Genomic DNA, 8,025 nt, shown 5'->3' on the forward strand with positions numbered 1-8,025 from the left:
ACAAATCTCTGCAATGGATTCCCTGACTCTAGCATGCAAGTCAGTGTTAGCCAAATGTGTGATACCTTTTGAGCCCCCAGTATATGTGGGGAATCTGTATAGTCAAACCCCTCAGCCCCTCTCTCTTTGTCAATCACTGGTACCCGTTGTGCATAAAAATATATCAGTTGTGCAATATGGGCACCTGACAAGCAGCCATAATCTTCATCTCCCCTAAGAAATCTGGATCTATGACCTCCAAAGAGATCTTGTAAAAGGGTAGGTTTATTCAGAGGGTGGAGAACTTTCTGACAATCCTCATTATCATTTTCTATAGCCATCTTTTGTAGCAGTGTTGCCGTGCCTCCTCATTTTCCACCTGTTTGTCCAGACTATTTTTCAATATATCTAAACTGCATGAAAGGTTCACCTGGCCCCTGCTTTTTGTTGACAAATGAATGCTGGGGCTTACCCACATCGGGGACCTTTAGAAAGGCACCTAGGACTAAGTCTTTGGGTTGGTCTAAAGCCGCAAAATTCATTTGCACTTGAGCCCTTGTGACAGCACAATTACCTTCCCTGAGCAAGGCTTCCATACCAATGACTTATAAAGGGGCCTCATTCAGTCTACACAGATTCTCTGTTACCTTTTGTTGTGCAGATTCTCTTCAAAACTCCATCCGCATCATGTATTGAGTACTTGTTGAAATCAGTTGTGCCAAGGTCTTGCAATCACGAGGACAAAGAGTGTAATTTTTCACAACAGAACGCAACAGATTACGGGTACAGGGGGAGCCCAGCCCGAATTCAAGAACCGCTTTCCTGAGCTCTTTTATAATTTGAAAGCTTATATCCTCCCATCTCAGGCACCTATTAGGTTCATAAATTACAGAGCAGGCTGGACCATGTCAAAATCCCCCTCCCGCTCCACTTCTTTAAGGATCACACACCAAACATCATGTGGATCTGGGAGGTGCAAGTCTGGTTCCTTCCTCGGGCTCACTAGACTGAGGTCTAAAGAGACAATTATGTCCTTATAACTGCGGTCGTTTACAGGGGCTTCCACCACAGACGGAGCAGTGGGCTCTATTGGAACAGTGGATTCCACATGTTCTTTTAGCGATTCAGAAACTGATCTCCAGGGCCCCAGAAGGTCTTTAGCCACAGGTCAGAGCACATAGCTGCATCCCACAGCCTCACTCTGGCTTTGTCCCACGTTTCTGTGTCATGGCCCCATCTACTCCTTCTACGTTACGAGAGACCCACACAAAAAGTCACTTAGATGGAAGCTTTCCACTTTAGCGTGGTGCTTCTGCAAAATTGTTTCCATTCTTTTGCAGACCGCCTCCTGCTCCCTTGTTACACTTGTTCCCATCCTCCCGTTGCTCACCTCTGTCCTGCAGAAGTGCTTGTGGCTGTGCAGCTGGTCCTGCTTCCTTGCAGAAGTTTTTGGGTCCAGTTTCCTTTCAGCAGCCCTGATTTGTGCTTCCTTTCAGCAATTTTTGGGTTCTGCTTCCTTTCAGCAGAATACATGTACATGCTTACAACCTTTTACACCCACACAACAACCTCTTAGTCACAAGTACCAACCAGGACCTTGTGTGTGTTTACGTCCGGTGCACATAGCTACCAAGCTTGTTTACTCATTTGCAAGGTCTTTTGTTCACCATGTCTTTCTTTGACCCACAGCAAATAGCACCCAGCATAGCTGTATACAGCTGTCTACTGGTATACAAATGTCTTCAACAGACCGTTCCTCTTTCCACAGGAAAGCAGAGAAATAAAGTGTCTATAAATAATGAAGAGCTTTTCATCACGCGCACAGAATAAAATAAAAAAATTCTCAACAACATCGGGTGGATATTTTATAGCTCCCACCACTATAAACTAGTAAGGACACAGCTTGTAGGGGTACTAAGGCTGGGAACTGTGGACAAGCTTCTAGCACCAAAATCCTTCTTCAGGTCTGAAATGAGTATAGAACCTTTTGTGTGTGTGTGTAATTAGGTATGTTGGAGTCAGACCACTCGTGAATATAAAAGTAACTGATTTCACAAAGAAGGAATGTTAGTGGCGAGGCAGGAGGAAAGAACGAAGGTTATAAAGCCTGCAGCTTTACACACAAAACAGCCTCCGAATAAGCTTTATTGGCATGAGCATAGGATGAGTTCCAGCAGTGTGGGCTGCCATCCTCCTTCCTAGTTGTGCCGTATTTCTCACAGCATTTTTTGTTTTACCTGAATATTTTTTTATTTTGTTGGTTGTCTTTTCATGCCTGTCTTTTCTCCAGGCTGACAGGGCCGTAGTCCCAGGAACATTGCAAGTCATAGCATATAGCAAATGTATTAAATAACTTCAGCTACAATCTAGCAATCTCTCACTTTTCAACTTTGTCAGGATCACATAAACAATGCAAAAAATAATCATCATTCTGGTGATAAGACTTGTCTGGCAACAACTAGAAGCCCTTGAAGGGAAAAAAAAAAAAACAGCTGTGTTTGGGTGAATTCAATAGCAGATAGTATTCCACTAAATCACAGTGGCAAGCCAAAAAGTGTAAATAAGAAATTGGAAATGACTTGGATAACAAAACAAACTGGCATGGCAACAGTACCAAGAAGGATGTTCAGTTCAGCTTCCCAGTCAGGAGCATACAGTACTCAGGATACATCAAAGGATGTATGATGCACTGAGAAATAACTGGAGAGCAAACTCTGAAATTACTGGTACAGTCACTATTTGATTTCAGATGAATCAAGGCTATTGTGAGCTGACACTCAGGATCCTCTACTCTAAGAACACACACATGCCCTTTACAAAAGCTACAAAAGCCTAAGTGCTGATCTGTTGCAGCCCTAGAAAGCCTGCCAAATAAACTCTTGCAGGGACATCAGCTTATGTGGTACAGTGATGAGGGATAAATTTGGAGGGAAAAGATAAGAGCAGCAATTAAGCATGCGTATCAGTTTATGGAATCAGATCAAGAGATGCAATGAATTTTGGAACTAAGCTTTCTAGATTACTGAAAAGAGACAGAAATAGTTAAGAGTGGGTTTGGTGTTTTGTTTTTTTTTTTTTTTCCAATTTATTTTAATATATAGGTGTATGTTTTATGATATCTTTTGGTTTGGGTCTTGTCCTGGAAAAATAAAATTAAGTACCACCAAAAAAAAAAAAAAAAGAAAAGAAAAAAGGTAAATTCCAAATTCCAAAGCACGACAGAAAGGCCTGGTGTGTTTTTCTGGGGTGGGGGGTAGGGGGAAGGTTATTATTTCGAAGCTAGCAGGGTTTGGGTTCTACCCAGGCCAGTGCTTTGCTGTGACAGCAGTCTGAGAGCTGCAGCTGTCCCTGCATAGCTTTGCAGGATGGATCTCCGTTCACTGTATACCCTTGGAAAGGCATGAAGCATCCAAAGAAAAGGAAAAAGAAAAAAAAAAAAAAAAAGCAGTACTTTAGCAACCTGAGCACAGGTAACTAAATTCTGTCATCCTGCTCGGAGCTGTTCCCATTACCAGTTCATCCCCCACAAGCTTGTGGGACAGATGGAAAGGGCAAGGCGGAGACCGAGGAAACCCCAACCCTATCCTCGAGGAGAAGCCAGCAGGACTCGCTCTCTCTTTCTCTCAATCTCTCCCTAGAAAAAAGGCTCCGAGCTGGCACAGCGCTGCACAAAATGGCGGCGGGGAAAGGCCCGGTGCGGCAGCGGGGCGGGTGGGAGCGCTGCCTCGGCGGCCGCGCCGTCGGGGGAGCTGTGCGGACGGGGGGCCGCGCGCCCTGCTGGAGCCCGAGGAATGTGAGGCGGTGAAGTGCGGTAATCACCGTGTGATTACCGGGACGGCGTGGACGGTAATTGTATTTTAAATGCATCTTGTCTCCTTTTAGACGTGAGGCAGATTCATCTAGTGTGCTGCAAACAAAAGGCGGTAAGTGGAAAATAGTTGGCGTTCTAGTGAGCGCTTGAGGCTGCTGCTCCCTCAGCGGGAGTCTCAGCCGTGTGGATGTCATTTCCAGACGTGGTGCTGCAGGGTTCGGGTGGACGGGGTGCTGCCGCTGCCGCCCGGCACGCAGGCGTGGTGGGAGAAATTCGAGGAATTAAGACAGACTTAAAGCAGGTCAGTTCTTCTGTCAGATACCCAGAAGGAAAAGTGCCGCTAACGTTGTTTCGCCATTTAGGTATGACTTGATTGAGTCGTCATCAGCATATTTTAATACACTTTTTATGACACTTTGAAGAAAAGGAATTGCTATCCTTCTCTAAAAGCCAGAGCCGCCCAGACTAAGATCGGTTATTGCTGAAGAAAAGGTTCTTCCCCCATCCCTTTTCACTTCTGAAGCGAACTCCTCCTGCCTCCCACGCTGGTTAAATTAAGTCAGCTACATTCTGCTTAATTGCACGAACTCGCGAAGCACAAAAAGAGCATGCAGCTCAGGGTGCAAAAGCGTGGACTGGATGGCGTCTTTTAATGCCAATTTTTGATGAACTGAAGCACTGACACAGGAGCGAGCCTCCCTTAGGTCGCCTTACGTGCTGGAGCAGTAGCAGGCAGCGACAGCAAGATGGCTCTGTTCCCCTGCCCCAGCGGCATCCCCTGTTGCTCAGGCGTGTCCCAGTATTCCGGGCTTGGTGTACGCTGCTGCTGCCCCGTCCAGCAGATGGGCCGAGAGTGCCCCTTTCAGCAGAAACTCAGAGCTGCTTACATGCAGCATCATACCGCACCGTTTCGGCCATTCGTTTCGACTGAAATTAAAGCAGAAAACTAGCTTCATTTAACGCAGTAGCCTGTTAAAAGTTCTTCAGTGTGATCGGGAGTGCGGTAGAAAAAGAGGCATGCATGCTGACAGATGACAAAATACTGCCCTTTTGGCAGTGTAGTGCTTAGTGATCGTTTTGTCACAGTTAAGACTTCAAAATAATTGCTACCTCTATTTTAACTTTTCTTTGCACGTATTTGGTGTGCGCTGTGTTTGGGTTTTTTTGAATATTTCAGCACTTTAAGTTACTGTTACCTTAAGGAACGTAGCAGTTGCAGTTGTTGCATTCATTCCCCTACAGAAGAAAGAATTCTCATGAAGGAGAGACAGACACAGCATAAAGAAAGTAGTAAAAAAAGTGTCTTTTTTTTTTTTTTTTTTTTTATGACCTTTGATTTGGACTACTGTAAATTGAATTAAAAACAAAAAAAAACCAAAACCAAACCAAAACAAACAAACAAAAAAAAAAACACAACCCACAAACATAGAAGGAGATAAGGTGCTTTCAGGATTAGAAAAATAAAACCCAAACTGTTCATTACTATGTTACAACTCTTTCTAAGTACTGCTTTGCTGCAGCAGGTGTGAAGTTAATGAAGCGTTCAAGGATTATTGCTGCATATTTTAATTCAAAGCTGGCTCTTCCCTAGAAGTCAGGCTTTGCGTGTCTGTTGATGAAGAAACGTGGCTGAGAAAGCACTTGCATGAGCTTCTGAGTTTTGACTCAATGCCAGAGGAGCAAGCGAGCAAAATACCTACACAGATCTGACCACAGCATAAGGTCAAGCAGGAGGAAGATTTGATGCTGGTGGTTGTTTTCCCTACAACTAAGGTAGCTTTACTGTTGCTGCTTACACAGAGGGAGAGGCATGCACATGCCCTGCCCAGCAATGTGGCTGTTCCAGCACTTGGCTCGTACCTTGTGCAGTCTGACCAGCACAGGTGAATGGGACTGATGTATTCAACATCAGAGGTCCACTCGAGCAGTATTTCATAACATTCTCTTATTTGCTCTGACTGGATTACCTATGAAAGTTTGCAGGGCAGCTCCTAGACGATTCATGTGTGTCTGTGGTTTATGGGCTGGACTGGCCCGGTTCCACTAGCGGGGCAGAGCAACCCACAGATCCACACCTCCAGAAAGGGGAAACAGGGGACCCCAAATAATTAAAAACAGCAGCAATGATCTGAGGAGAAACAAACTAATTTACTAAGTATGGTATCGGAATGTAAGATAACACACTATAATACAATATAATTAGAATTGAAGCTAATAAATCAAATACAGTGAGAGTGCCCGAAAGGTGGACAGGCCTCACCATAACGCCGAGGTGAGGCATGCAGTCGGCCGAGCAGCAGGGAGGAGAGCCGAAGGAAAAAAGGGGCATCAGGTGACCTTGCCAGGGGTTATATCTCCTTTCTGAATGCAAAGTGTTCTGGGGAATGCAGTTCTTCTTCTTTTCCGGACAGGTGCCCAGAACAAAAGCATTAACTCTTTAACTCCAAGTGCACTACATGATGTGGAATACCAATAATCAAGATCATAAAACCATGATGCATGTGATAGCAGCCCTACTTGAGGTTGTTCTGAGAACTGTAACTGATCTTGAGATACAGATCTGAAGGACACATCAGTCCTCACCTACTTTTTGCTGAGACAACACAGCGTTTGTCTGGCTCTCACAAGTGCCACAAAGCAGAAGTCAACAGCTGATGTACATATTTGATATGCTTACATATTCAACCAGGAGAGGAAGAAGGAATTCAGGTGGATTTTTCAATTTGTCTGTATTGACTCAGTCTAGTATTTAGAGCTGTGATTTTGCACAACTGAGGCTACAGAAAATGCCCGCATTGTTTCTGAGTTTCTATATGTAAGCAGTAGTTTCATGACCATAAAGCTAACGTGGGAGCTTGAAGATGCCGTCTTATTTTTGTCTGCTGAGTATATTCAGTGTTACATCTTAGTCTCACAATTACTTTCACTAACATTTGCTGTTGAGTGTGTTCCAGGGATACTTTCTGGTCTGATATGAGAGTGTGTATAGTTAGATGATAGAAGACATGATAGAATATGTGAAGATGTGTTGGGGGGACAGGGCTGTTTTCTTCTTTCAGAACTGCACAGCAGTAATAACAGCCACATTTAAAACTCCTTCTCCCCCTGGATACTGTAATTTACTTCTTTTGTATTTACATGTTTTCATTAAATAACTGTACAGAACACAAGCTAAGACTGCCTAGTCCCTGTTTCTGGAGATATCTCAGAATACTCTGCATGTGCAAATGATTTGGTGTGGTTTTTTTTTTTGTTCCTTCTTTGCCTTTCTCACTTTTTCATCTAAATCAATTATAAGAACAACTTTTTAAAATGACTGCAATAAACACAGTGAGGATTATTATCCTTTAGCTAACAATGGATTCTGCCATCATGTTATTAGGCCCCTCACAGATCAAACTGGAGGCACATGAACAGGGAATGGTTTCCTTTTTCCTATCTGTCACTGTATCTGCTTTGAAGAACAGCTTTGTAAGCTTCTCCCTTTATTAACTAACAAAGAGATAGAAATCTTCCACGTCCATGTGTGCGTGCTCCAGATGCAGATTAACCTCATTAATGCCAGCAGCAATCTCGCAGTCTGTCTGGCAGGTGTTGGTCTATATCTCACTACTAGGGCTGATGCTCACTTTGATGACGTTAAATGAGCTTAGAGCCAAGAGCGTGTTTTTGAAGCAGATTGTTGGCTTGGCCTTGATGTTTTCAGATGGACCACCAGAAGCTGCACCTCAGGAGCTTGCTTCACACCCTCCCACACTATATGGGTGGGAGAGTACCTGAGAGCAGGCAGGTACTAGTCCCAGCTAGCTACACGTGCATACAAAGCCTTCATAGTGTGAAAAGAGTCCTCAGCATAGGATATTTTGACCTGCACTATTTCTTGATAGATAGAGCCAGCAATAACAGTAAGATTATCAGCCTGGTGTTAAGCTAATTAGAAACTATTATATTTCAGCTCTCGCAGAAGGGGGACACATAAGGGAACAGGTACACACATTGGGAAGTTTGATCCACTAGAAGTCTGGCCACGTCTCAAAAGTCAGTACTTCCACCTCTCTTAGCCTTCTGCAGGAGTCACTACAACTGTTTGTGTGGTGTTGGTGAACACCACAAATTGAAGGTGTAAACAAGGGTTGGTACACAAAGCGTTGAACTGTTCGAAGAGATAGGCTCATCTGAGCAACATTTGGTTTGACGTAATGTGGAAAACTATTCACTCGAGGGTAGGAAATTAT

Source organism: Phasianus colchicus, chromosome 6, assembly GCF_987193195.1.
Source record: "Phasianus colchicus chromosome 6, bPhaCol1.hap1.1, whole genome shotgun sequence".
Classification (NCBI taxonomy): Eukaryota; Metazoa; Chordata; class Aves; order Galliformes; family Phasianidae; genus Phasianus; species Phasianus colchicus.